We start from the raw sequence: 14,653 nt of genomic DNA on the forward strand, positions 1-14,653 counted from the left end.
TCATCTAATATTATGGAAATTCATGCTAGAAATCATGATGTAGGAAGGGGAAATTGTGGGATTTGGAACCCTAACTTAAGAGATTAAGATCCTTTCAATTAAGTATGAAAGTGACGATAGGTTTGGCTGACTTTTGAGTTATGGACTCTATAAATCTTGGGTAACCTGATTTTGGGATGAATTTTCTATTTTGTCCTTCGTGGTACGGGATCCTAATTTTAGGGCTTAATTTGGGTTTGGATTATGTCACGACCCAAGACGATGAGCCGTGACGAGTGCCCGACCACTACTGACCAAGCACCCCTAAACTCGTACTTGCACTATCCTGAGTAACCTGGTGGCCCATTTTTACTTATATCTGAGCTATGCCAACTTCTGTAAAAATTAATACAACAAACTTTACATTGAAACTCATAAACCATGCATATGGATATATAAGCGTACGTGCTAAGCATAACAACGCAGGCCGACTTGGCCGCTACATATTTTGTACACAAACTAATAAATGACAGAACTACACAACGTTTCAACTATATACAACTGTCTACAGACCTCTATGGAATATAAACTGTAGAAAAGACAGGACAAGGCCCTGTCATACCCACATATCTACATATCAAGATAGCATACCAAAAAGGGTTGCAGCTCCGAACCAAATGGAGCGCACTGACTGCGGCTGAGGGGAGGTCCTACTAGTCTAGATCGTCTGGCTGACTACCTGAACCTGCGGGCATGAACGCAGCGTCCACAAGAAAGGACGTCAGTACGAACATTGTACTGAGTACGTAAGGCATGAATAATATCATAATAAGAAATATAGAACATAACAGGAGATAAAGATAACCTGTACATCTGATTTCCTCATAAGGCGAGAACCATGCATGCTTAGCTTTCAAAAGAAAATATGTCTCATATACGTATATAACATAATCATTAGCCCGCGTCCAGGGTAACCATATCACGCCGCCCACTAGTGGTGCTGCCCGGCCGTATAGGCACAATGTTACAATCATTATCCATAGCCACCCACCGTAGTGGTGCTGCCCGACCGTATAGGCAGGGTGTTAATATCTTACATCAAGCACGCATGAGAGCCCAACTAAAAGTTACGACCCTTTCAGAGTGACGTAAGGTCGGTAACCTCCGATTTATATTATGGAACAATCATCATCGCTATATCTTACCTTGAAGGAACGATTATTATAAGGTGAGATCAACAACAATGAATAAAATCAAGAAAATCATGAAATAAGCTCAATAATCTCATAATAGCATTAAAATCATAAGCTTTGGAATTTCTAGAATTAAAATCATCATCATCAGGTTCATCATAGAAAAAGTCTCATCTTTAGTATCATAAGAAGATTTTAAGAATCATGAACTTCTAACTTTTGGAAGTAAGAAGGTTATGGAAACGTATATGGAATCATAACATAGGAATCGTGCCTTTTGAAAGAAAGGGACTAGCCTTAACATACCTTTTAAACTTAACTTTAACTACTTAACGCTTGTCCTCCCAAGCTCGTAAATCTACATTCAAGAGAGTTCATACCACTGTTAGGCTTATCGTCATATGCTTGTCTTAAGTCTTCAAATTAATTCCTTTTAAAATCTACCAAAATTAGGGAAGTATCTCCCCTGTTTATATCCCTAGCCCGAAATCACAATACGAACAAAACAACAACAATAGCAATACTAATATCAACAACATCATCATCAACACCAATATACACCATAAAACATCCCACACGATGTTTTTCCCAATTTCTCAACCAACCATAAGAATATCCGCAATATCATAATCAAATAATTATATTCAATTTAATCTCAAATTAATCCAAAATCTCCTTTCAAATTCATTCCATAGTCATCACCTTCATTTTAATACTTTGCAACTTCTCTACTATGATTTTCTTCTTTTATAGGACCTGCTAAACCTTCAAATCAACTTAGTCATGAGAAATAGGATGGAAAACATACCTTACACAAGAAGAACTTCAACCCACTCAACTTCTTCCAAGACCAATATTAAGTAGAGACAAGAACAATCCTTCTCCATGACTTAGCTTGGGGTTTTGGAGTTTAATCCTCTTTTGTGATGGTATAGAATGTTCATTAAGTAGAGACAAGAACAATCCTTCTCCATGACTTATCTTGGGGTTTTTGAGTTTAATCCTCTTTTGTGATGGTATAGAATGTTTTGGAATGGTGGAGAACGCTTCAACACTCTTATAATGGAGAGAGAAGTGTGGGAAATTCTAAAGAGGTGTGGAGATGTTAGGAGAGTTCTAGAGGGTTGTGGAGTTGAAGAAAATGACTAAAATAAAGTGTAGAGGCCCTTTTATAGGTGCCAAACTCGGATTGGGCCGGGTCAAAACATAAGTGGGCTTTTAGGTGAACTTTTGGGATTTTCCGCCCAGGTTCGGGTTCCTCTGACTGTCCATTTTAAAATGCCCGTAACTCCCTGCTTCGATGTCGTATTGACGAACGGTTTGTGCGTTGGAAAATAGACTCGACGAAATTCATTTTAGGCTTTTGAACACCTTAAAAATCCTAATATACCCAGAGATATACCCCTCCAAAGTTGACCAAAAATTCTGTCCAAAATTCTGCCAACTTTTTTTCCAAATTTTTGACAAACTTATTTTTTTCGATTTGCTTGGTCCCGGAATCTTCCGAAACTCTCCATACATGATATTTATCATTAATCATACTTGATAATAGTCATGTCCTTTGGTTCCAAGGTTATCCTTCCCGGTTACAACTCACGACGCTTCCCATGACATGCTCTACAGCTCTTACTATGTTGTTACTGTTCATGCCTTGCATACTCAGTACATTGCTCGTACTGACCCCTCTTCTCCGAGGGCTGCGTTTCATGCCGCGCAGGTGAACTCGGATAGTAAGCGACTAGCATAGAAGATGTCCAGCGGGGTTGGTAGGCTCCATTTGTCTTTTGAGTCTTCCTGCCGAGGTCGAGTACATGTGCTATGATGACGTGTTCAGAATTAGAGACTTTGCAGACAGAGTCGTGACTTTCGGGAGTCAGTTTGTATTATAACACTAGTTTGTACAGTTACTTCTTTTATGTGATTTAAAGGCAATAAAAGAATGTTTTGGTAGTCTTATTATATGTACTTGATTTAGAGGTTCAAAAAAAAATTTAGTACGTAGTAAGAGTCAGTGGGTTCGCTCGGCTCCGGTTACGGGGTCGGTGCCCATCACACCCTAGGGGAGATCGGGGGTGTGACAAAGTGGTATCGAAGCGAGGTCGGTCTATGGGGCGTCTACAAAGTCGTGTCCGGCGAGTCCTGTTTATGGGTGTGAAGCCGGCCACGTTTATAAACGAGGAGGCTGCCGGGGCATCAAAGGATTGTTGACCTTCTTTAAATCTCGGATCGTGCGATAGAGCCAAGTCATAGGAAATAAGATTCCTTATACTAACCGTCGATTTTCGCAGACGCTCGGTGATGACGAAAGAAGACAAGTGCCGAGATGGCAAGTTACACGGAAGTAAGCACGGATGGATATATTTGTTCTGTTATGTGAAGCTGGGAGCCAGATAGGATGATGGATATACGCCAGGCAAAAAGTGAATATTGAGAAGAGGAAAGGGTAAAAGGGTAACTGCAAAAGAAAGGGCGTACTGCGAAAATGTCCCGGAAGCTATAAAGTTTCGAGTGGCTCTAGACCAGGTAATAAACGGGTATATGAGGAAGTAGACGCGAAAATATCAGCGTGAAGGCACCGAATTTCAGTAAAGTTTTTGGGTTAAGCGTGCTCAGGTGGGAGCAATCCTATGATGGGTGACCCCGCGGAAGTTGACGAGAAATTTTATAAATTGAGACATAAGAGACAAATGAAAGGTTAGGGTAGCCTAAGGAAGACTAGAGTATATGGGATAGCTGGAAACCTCAAGAGGACGCGTAAGACGAGGTGAATTGGCTCGGTAAAAGACGGGAGCATTAGAATTAGAATAGGCTTGAACGGTGGTTGGGAGCGATCGAGGGCTAGTTCTTTGGTAAAAATATATGTATATATGAATGCGTAAGGTATTCCGCATGTGGTTGTATCGAAAGATTTTGTGCCAAGAACAAAAGTAGCAGACGCTTGAGATATGAACGTACAGTTACGACACCAACGCGTAGTTAAGGAAGAACCACGAACACGCGAACTAAGGGAGTGAAAGGACAAATAGTGAGTAAAAATGTGGATAAAAGGATGACATAGACGGAAGGTAAGAGAAAACTTAGGATAAAAAGTTTCTGAGATGCCAGGCACGGAGTTAGAAGGAAAATGAGAGGCAAGGTATAGACGGAGATTTTATAAAAGGATTGTTGGTATAAGGATCCCCTTAAAGGGGGGGAGATCATATTAGAAAGAGAAGAACTCACGAAAGGCCAAATGGTTTCATTACGACCATAAGAGACGGGCGTGAAGGAAAGGATAGCTATAAAATGGGACCCCCGAAAATACTACGAGACTTTATAAGGTCAGTTGAACATTCGAGGACGAATGTTCTAAAGGGGGGGAGGATGTTATAGCCCGTATTTCGTACGTTCGGACATAGCGAGATAATGGTGAGAAATTAAGGATAAGACTACGTTCTGAAATAATTTTAATGTCCGAGTTGGTAGAAATATTATTCATGAACATCGGTATTGTGGAAATATTGAGAAAGGCTAAGAGGGGAAGAGAAATTCGTAAAATGGGCCGTGAAAATAATGCGGAAGGTTAGGGACAAAATGGTAATATTGAGAAAAGTCGAGGGGCAAAATGGTAATTTCATTACAAGTTCAAGAAAAGTCTTGAAGGGCCAAAGTGTGCCTAGGAAGACAAGTGGTCATCTTTGACCACTTTAGGAAATTCAAGGAAAAAGAGGAAAATTCAAGAAAAAGGGAGAAAAATCTAGAGAGGGGGCATGTGCCCCTCACATACATGCAATGTATATATATATATATAAGAGAGAGGAGTGGTCATATTTTTAAGAAGAGAGAAAGAAACAAGAAAGAAAGAAAAAAAAGAAAAAGGAGGAAGAGAACGGCTAGAGAGGGGCTGGCCGAACCAGCCCCTAGAGTTGATCTTGGGAGTTGTTTTCTTCATGCTTTCCTACTAATTAGAAGGCCCTCGTCGACGTGGAGTGGTTGAAAGAACAAGAAGATCATCCGTTCTTGCACATGGCACCTTGGCCGAGTGAAGGAGGTGGAGCAAGGAAGGTGAGGATTAATCTCCTTTCCATGTTTTATGGATGTTTATGTATGTTTATGTATGTTGTAATGTGTGGAAGTGAATGAAGCTCACAAGAATATGGTGTTGTGTGTGCTTGGCCGTGTATGTATAAGGTTATGTAGGAGTGAAGAATTCATCATATTTAGTGGTTGGTTTGTGTGTGTTTTAGCATGTAAAAATGAATGAAACTCACGGAAGCATGTATGTTGAAACTTGTTCGAATAGGGGCTGCTTGGTATGTGAGAAATGAATCAATGTTATTTAGAATTTTGGATTGTCGTCGTTATGAATTTGATGAGAAAAATGAATGTTTGATGACTTATGTTGAATTTGTAGTGTTGCGGGCTGTTTTGGAAGATTGATATGATTTTAATGTAACTTTGTGAGTTTATGAAAATATTGTTGAAGACGTATGGATTGTTGACGTAGTATATGAATTTGGAAGAAAGAAACATATTATTGTTGTTTTTATGGAAATTGGTAGTTTCGGGTAAAGTGGCATATGGGTTGGAGTGTTTTGAATATTGAATAGATTACTTGGAATACTTGTAAATCGTGTTTAAATGGCCTCGGATTAACACTTGAATGTATGATCAATGGTGTTGGTTGGAAGGTACGTAGTTAATTGAATATGAATGAAATGTTGGTGAATTGTATAGATAGAAATTATTAATGTTAGAATGTGTTTTGAATTACCTATGGATTGTTGGCATTGTTGTTGATATTGTGGCCGAGTTCCATTCTCGGGTTGTTGTTGTTGAATTGGGCCGAGTTAGAATCTCGGGGATGGCGCATTTACAGGGGAAATGCTGCCAAAATTTCGGTAGCCAAGTACTACTCTAAGATTCCAACTCTAAGTACCCTAATGAAAGTTTTGGGTAAACATGACCAATTTGCAGATTTTGACAAGATTGCAACGTGACTTTGGAATAGAAAAAGGAGCGGAAAGAGGTATGTGAGGCTTTACCCTTCTTTCTATGGCATGTCTTAGACGTACTAAGCTGGATACGGGCCTCGGGGACCATTCCTTTTCTCGAAATCCAAGATTGAAATTCGCTACTATTCATTCAGTAAAATTGAACTAGAAATGGTGCAAAATGTTGGATAACTTCTTAGACCTTTAGGACTTGCATAAATGAAGCCCGATTACTCTAAGACTCTCATAAGTAATGTCATGAAACGTATTACACGTAAATTGTGTGCGCCGCCTCATTTGACCCGAGGTGGGCCCATTGTTCCCGAAATTTTCCTATCGTTTCGCTTGATTTGTATTGGAGTAGAATCCTAAGGAAATCCTTGACCCTTGTCCCGATTGTCAAACGATAAACGCTACCCATCATCCTAGTGCAAGTGTATCCATGATGAATGTGATCTTATAGCGATAACGATGAAGCGAAAGATGGAAAAAGCACCTACGTTAGATATGTAGATGATATATACTTGGCTATAAAAATGAAGATATGAGAATGTTAAACTAACTTTCGGATATCCCAATTCTATTGTAGGTAATGACTATTCTAAGGATTCTAAATACATGAAATTATGTCTTATGACCCCGATTGATGTGTGTACCCGACATACGTATATGTATATGATAATAGAATCGAGTGCTATATATATAAATATACACGATATAAGTATATGTATATGACAAGAAGAGCGGGCGCTATAGACGCCGATGTTTATACGCGATATATATATACATGATATAAGTATGTGCATATGACAAAAAAGAATCGAGAGCGCTATACGCCGATATATGTATGTGATATGAGTATATGTATATGATGAAAGAGCCAGGGCGCTATAGACGCCGATATATTTATGGGGAAAATGGAGATAAGGGCAGAGCGTTATATACGCATATCCACCTGATCAGTTGGAGTATGGCACATGATATCGTCCCGGACGCGGGATGCCCGGACGCGGGGTGTGCATATTATGGTTAAATGGATCGACTGCCGACGCCTCGGCAATATGATATATTCTAATTTTTATGTACATATGTATATATATATGAGTACGGAAAGCTAAGAAAGCACGGCGGGCAGGGCATTTATATGTACGGGTTACTCTCTTTTAACCTACGATACGGGTTATGTTTCCATACGGTTATTACTCATGTACAGTTACGATTTTACACGTGACATGTTCCATATGTACGATTACGACTTCCCCATGACATGCTCTACGCTCTTACTATGTTGTTACTTATTCATGCCTTGCATACTCGGTACATTGCTGCTCGTCTCGACCCTCTTCTCCGGGCTGCGTTTCATGCCGCGCGGTGAACTCGGATGAGCTACGGCTAGCATAGAAGATGTCCGGCGGGGTTGGTAGGCTCCATTTGTCTCGGAGTCTTTGCCGAGTCGAGTACATGTGCTATGATGATGTGTTCGAATTAGAGACTTTGCGGACGAGTCGTGAGTTTCGGGAGTCAGTTTGTATTATAACACTAGTTTGTACAGTTACTTCTTTTATGTGATTTAAAGGCAATAAAAGAATGTTTTGGTAGTCTTATTATATGTACTTGATTTAGAGGTTCAAAAAAAAATTTAGTACGTAGTAAGAGTCAGTGGGTTCGCTCGGCTCCGATTACGGGGTCGGGTGCCCATCACACCCTAGGGAGATCGGGGTGTGACACCCTGGTCATATGCGGCCTTCCTCACTTCTTCTGCTACCCCTTGGAGTACTTTACTGCATATCTAAATGTACCTAAAATTTCTTCGGCGCGAGTGACTCCAGTCATAGTCCGGAATGAAACGTATCACATTGGTGAAACTTATTCTCCTTCCCATATTTGTCTCATAATATACCTGCATTTAATCCATTCTCACTTTTCTATAGCACATTCTTGACATATCTGTTCATCTCGAAATTTGACTCCTTCAATCCAATATATTTCCCTCTTTGGAGCTGGGAAATATTGTAGATCATCTTAGAACTGAATTTGTTCTTCCCCCCTTTAGAGGATGTTCTCATATACCAGTAACCTTCGAGTATTAACCGTCTTTGATAATCATCTGGCCGACCTTGACGATCCTTCACTCCTTTGTTCCTGATAATGCCGGAGTTCCTTTCATCGCATGGTTTAACTTATTTTCCTTTCTGCTAGTTGAGGTCTTGTATCAAATCAAAATGCTCATACATATCAGATCCAATTCAGATGCCTTTTCTATTGTCTTTTCACTTCTACCTTTCATGGCTAGTAGTTCCCTAGGCTAATGAATTAATAGAGACATCGTAATTCATCAGGCCCTTTACGGAGTGTCCGACTATACCATGCTCCTTTAATCCTAGTCTTTTTCTACTACTATCTTCTTAATATCCTTGAAATTCTTCTTGCTCTGTGTTCCCAATTCCGATTTAGGTCTATACTACACCATTAAAAGTTGATGTTCCATACCATCCATTCCCACGACTCCTCCTGTCATTAGCTTAGCTCATTTTGTCCCATAATTCTTCTTAACTACTTGTTTGCATCGCAGCTAGGCATCATAGCCCTTTTGATCTTCTATCGGCTCCCGTCCTTACCATGAAATCCTCACGAAATACACCCTTTTCTTTGTTCCCTCGTTGAGTTCTCACCTTCATTTCTGACTCTACAGCTGGTTCGCATTCATGCATATCCCCCATACATCATTCTATTTCGTTTATAATCGAATCCCTGTACACTTTATCAAGATTCTTATCCCATGTTACTGATGTTTTGCCTCTTGGTCAGATTTGTTAATTTACTATCCTCCCTCCTATCCTTGGTGATTGCCCGACTTTCTTTAACCAATCCATTAGTGTACCTTTCTTACTTTCGCTTTCAGGGCCTTTCTTGATTTCCTTTGCTCATAAGTGCTCTTCTTCACTTGCCATTTTATAGTATTGATCCTGAAGTCCTATTAGAAGTACAAATCCATTCTATTTCTAAAGTCATCTTTTGTGAGGGCTTTTCCATTTTTGAGGTAGTCGTGCCGTGTCAGTATGATTGCGCATTCACCTCTTCGGATACCCCTCAAGAGTCAGAAACACCTTAACATCTTCACAAAACCTGCTTATTCTTTCCCCTTTTTACATCCTTATTCGTTGTTACTACCCTTCAATCCCTCTTATCAACATCTATTTTCGAACCCTGTGCATTCGCCTTTTGTTCCGTACTACCATACTCCATTATTTTCGTATACTTACTTTCGAGATTCATCCGAAAGGTCCTTTTCCTCTACCGTCATCCTAAACTCTCTCTTGGAAGCTTTACTTGACCCTCATTAGCAACATACTTCTCTTGCTCACACTTCTTCTCTTCTTATGTCACACCCTAATTTCCGTTAGGGCGTGATGGGCACCCGACCCTTATTTAGGGCCGAGCGAACCCGCTGACTCACATAGTTCTTATAATCACACTGGCCCTCAGATTATGACACAAATACATAATGAAAATTTTGCGGAGAATAGTGTACATTTTTCCTTTCTCGAATCAATGAAAATGCGAAACATATAAAACAATATAGGACTTATAATACAATGCGTAACAAATCGTCGGGCCGACATAGCCGCTTACATAACCGACGTCTTATACCCACAACACCATACCGCAAAGTCTCTAACATATACAAACTGTCATAACATAATGCTCTCGACTCGGTAGCGCTCCGAGGAACCGGAGCTCGCCGATCCTTACTGGAATGTCTCCTACTAAAGTATTCAGCTCGTACGAGTGTGCACCGCGCATGAAACGCAAACCCCCGAAGAAAGGGGGGGGTCGGTGCGGAATATACGCGAGTATGTAAAGCATGACACGTAGTAGCGGGATCATACTGAAGTAAGGAGTACAGAAAATCATAAAACTTGCCTTTGCAAACATGTATTACGCATATCAATGTCATAAAATCATCATATGAACATATAACGTGCCCCGACCTCGAGGAGGGACGCGGTGAGTAAATCATAACACACATATATAAACTGTTCATGTAACGTGCCCCGGCCCTCTCTAATGAGGGACGCGGTAAATCAAAATCATAACATATGCATGTGCATGTAACGTGCCCGGCCCTCGAGTGAGGGACGCGGTAAAGGGAATCATCATATGCCATCCTGGCCACCTCTCCCATATCATCATATCATATAACATGCCCCGGCCCCGCTAGCAAGGGACGCGGTAAATATAACGTGCCCCGGCCCTCTGGTGAGGGACGCGGTGAACAATGCAATGAGGTGCTCGAATACATGCCACGGCCCGGACGCGATGAAGGACATATTGAGGCCGCACGAAAGCGAGTAGTGAGAAATTATATGCACATAAAATATTTTCAAAGACTCAATGAAGTAGTCAACATGAATCATCATTTAAAAATCCGGACAATAGTCATATCAAATAGCTTTCGGACGGTACTAAAACACATCTTATATCATAAGTATATCAAAGTATAATAGAGGCCATAGTCGTATATCAAATCATTAAAAGTGCGCTTGTAAACTTAAGTCATTGTACGTTAGAGGATCATTTCAAGCATATCGGTAATCCGGTTTTGTTTGCAAAAGTTAGGGACGTTTTTAGACTTAAAATCTTTTAGGAACAAAATCCTTTATTCACTATTTGAAACTCAAACATACATAAGACTTAAGGACTATATGAAGTGTGTCACATTATGAGCAATTAAGGATCATACACATACTCGGAACGTAAGAGCGGAATTACCCCCAAAGCACAAGTCATGTCATACCTTAGTACGTCTAAGACATGCCAAGGGGAAAAAGTAAGCCTTACATACCTCGATCGCTTCCTAAGCTAATCCAACTCAAGCCTTGACTTCTCACGATCTACAATAACATCGATAGGCATCGAGCATTAGCCATAAACATCGAAGAACCCAATTCCAAGCCATTACTTTTTCTCTGAAATTTCGCTACACCTCCCCTATAAATTGGACATCCCGAGAATTTAACTCGGCCAAATCATTATCAACAATACCAACAAACATAATATTTCCGCTCCAAAATATTCCATAGAATAGCCAATACATTATTTTCCAAATTTTCCAACCAACTAATTCGCGATATAACTATTTCATAATTTTTTTTTATTTCCGTAACGAAGTCGAAATTAATACTAACAACATCAATAGAAACATCCTCCACATTCTACAAGTTGAATACATTAATTTTCATTCAAAATTCTCTTCAAATCTCATTCCATGATTCACAACGCCAACAAATGAATTTATCACACTATTTTCTCCGTTCTAGTTCGGTAGAACTCTAAATAAACTTATTAGCAATGAAAAGGAACCTTAATATTACCTCAAGTGTGCAGCCACCACGTCCCCCTTCTTTTTGGTCGATTTTAGCTCAAATTGGAGGCGACGCAACGTAGAACACTTTTCTCTTCACGGGCTTCGGGATTCGGGGCTCAGATTTTGGTCAAAATTGATCTTTTCTCTCTAAGCTCTCTTCTCCCTTTTTCTCCAGAATTTTCTGGGTGTTTTGTTCTGAAAAATGAGGAGAAAAGGCTGATTTATCACTTAAATAAACATGGGTCATGGGCCTAACCCGGTTTGGCCCGGTTTGGGCCTAGCCCACTGACCTTTCCTCCTTAAAACGTCCATATCTCATTGTCCCGACATCACCTGTGGACCCACGACCTATGGTTGGAAAGCTAATTCAATTATCTACAACTTCTGTATTTGGTATGTTTCCAAATTCTAAACTTATAATACCGTTTCTGCCCCTCGAAGTCAGATCACCCGAAAACGTTACTTAAAAATATTTGTTTGGAGGACTTCCACTTTGATTTGGCTCAGGGTCCTTCTTGAGTTATGTTTAACTTCGTATATGTGATTCGTATAAATTGTCACATGTCCCAAAAAAATCTCAATGTGTGGGCCCCACCTCGGCTTGCGAATAATCCGGCGCACAAAAATACGAAATATAATACTGTCAACGTGAGTTTAAATTATGTAGTAACAACGTGATTGTCAATGTTTGAGGAAGCATGTGTCACGCTCAGGCTCTGGAAATGTGGAGTATAACATCTTAAGACATCATAATCTTCTTACTCTTATCTACTCACTTCCTTCTCTTCCCTGATATTCTTGCAACATAATTATCCAACTTTAACCTTTAGAGGAAACAATGTCAACCTGCCCTATAACACTTACTACTTGAACTTCAATACCCCGTCCAATCAATACCGTTAACATATCGTAACATCGGTTATCAGAGCACACATACTAGTTAACGTGATCACACATGAGTTATCATGTATATCGTTTACAAACACCTTACTTACGAAGTACCCCCAATGCTATTTAAACTTGTCCTAAATTTGTGGTTTTAACACATCTTCTCTTTCTTCGCCAAGCTAGCCCGTCTTACATCTCACAATCATTTAAAATTTCCAACCGCAAGTCTCACATGCTTCTAATTTCCCTCGGACTATTTTATTTCCTCATACTTCTCATATGTCTAAGTCTGTAGGACTTCTTAACACATTTCCTAAGTCCTTGATTATGAATTTCTGGCAATATAGGCTTAATAATCGATCTCCACTCGAACACCTACTCTCCTTTCCTTTTTATTCATAAGCCGACATCACTCTCTTTTTTTAATTACCAAATAACCTTTATCACCTTTGTCTAATAATTCAAGGTACCCCTACTTATAAGAATCGCATTTGTCTTGCTGCGTGGCCTATTTATCATATAACCTAGAAAAAAACAATTTGAAGTTCTAATGGATCCCAAGTAAAATTATGTAATGTATCTCCCTCCAGGTTGGAAAAGTCCCTTATTCTTCTGGCTAGGCAAATGCTATCTTAACCTTTGGAACTCCAAATAATAACCATCAATCAACGCACGCGACTGCTTTCCATTCCTAATTCTAAGATTCCTAGTGGTGGTAAAAACATCTTAGTCACAGTTACTTATAATACTTTGGTTATCGGTTCCTTTAGAATTTCCATCCGTCAACTATTAAATGCTATCCTGCAATAATTGTACCCACAAAAGAAATTTTAGTAAAAGACCCATATACCTGTAGCCGGCCTGTCCTGATCTTGGTCTGGAGGGCTGTAAAGTGAAGTATCCTTCTCATCATCCTCCCACCATCTACTGTCTGGCCCTCCTCATCTGCCCCGTCCGAGTGCGAGGAATACGAATATTCAGGGGCAGCGGTTTACAAAGGCAAAGATAGAGGGCTAGAATACTCGGTAACACTCACACTCGTGGCTACCCTAACATAATGCTCCATCATAAGAGAAGCTGGAGGGGTCAATTCTGGTGCAACCTCGGGAGCCTCCTGCTCCACTGACGTCTCATATGAACCCTCAGACAGGTCCGTCTCATAACTATCTTCTGACAGATCTTTCTTCATGGAAGTCACGAGCTCTGAGGGGATCGTCTCGATGTCCTCAAAAGGATTTGTCTCAATAGAATAGATAGGACTCCTCCTACTCGGTCCTGGGATCTGTAGTCCCGAATCCACCCTGGGGGCCTTCCTTGCACCCCCACTATCTGAAGCCGATCTCTTCATCTCTGTCAATCTGCACTTACCTACAGGGAAAGAGGGTCAGAAATGATCTTTCCTAGACTCTAGCTCTATCGCACGATCTAAGAAAAAAAAAAAAAAGGTCAATGATTCCTAAATTCCCCGCAGTCTCCTATTTATAAGTGTGGCGCGCTTCACACCCATAAATAAGACTCTACTAGACACGGTCTGTAGACAACCCTAGGACTAACTGCTCAGATACCACTTTTATCACGACCTAAGCAAATGAGCCGTGACGAGTGCCCGACCACTACTGACCAAGTTTCCCTAAACTCGTACTTGCATTATCTTTGAGTAACCCAGTGGCTTTGTTTTACTTATATCCGAGCTATGCCAACACGTAAAATTAATACAACAAACTTTACATCGAAACTCATAAACCATGCATATGGATATATAAGCATATGTGCTATGGATAACAACGCAGGTCGACTTGGCCGCTACATATGCTGTACACAAAATAATAGATGACAGAACTACACGACGTTTCAACTATATACAACTGTCTACAGACCTCTATGAAATATAAACTGTAGAAAAGACAGGACAAGGCCCTGTCATAACCACATAGCTACATATCAAAATAGCATACCAAAAAGGACTGCAGCTCCGAACCAAATGGAGCGCACTGACTGCGGCTGAGGGGAGGTCCTACTGGTCTGGATCATCTGGCTGACTACCTGGACCTACGGGCATGAACGCAGAGTCCACAAGAAAGGACGTCAGTACGAACAGTGTACTGAGTATGTAAGGCATGAATAACATCATAATAATAAATATAGAACATAACAGGAGATAAAGATAACCTGTACATCTTACTGCCTAATAAGGCGAGAACCATGCATGCCTAGCTTTCAAAAGAAAACATGTCTCATATACATACATAACA

This window comes from Lycium ferocissimum, chromosome 2 (assembly GCF_029784015.1).
Source record: "Lycium ferocissimum isolate CSIRO_LF1 chromosome 2, AGI_CSIRO_Lferr_CH_V1, whole genome shotgun sequence".
In the NCBI taxonomy this organism is placed as follows: Eukaryota; Viridiplantae; Streptophyta; class Magnoliopsida; order Solanales; family Solanaceae; genus Lycium; species Lycium ferocissimum.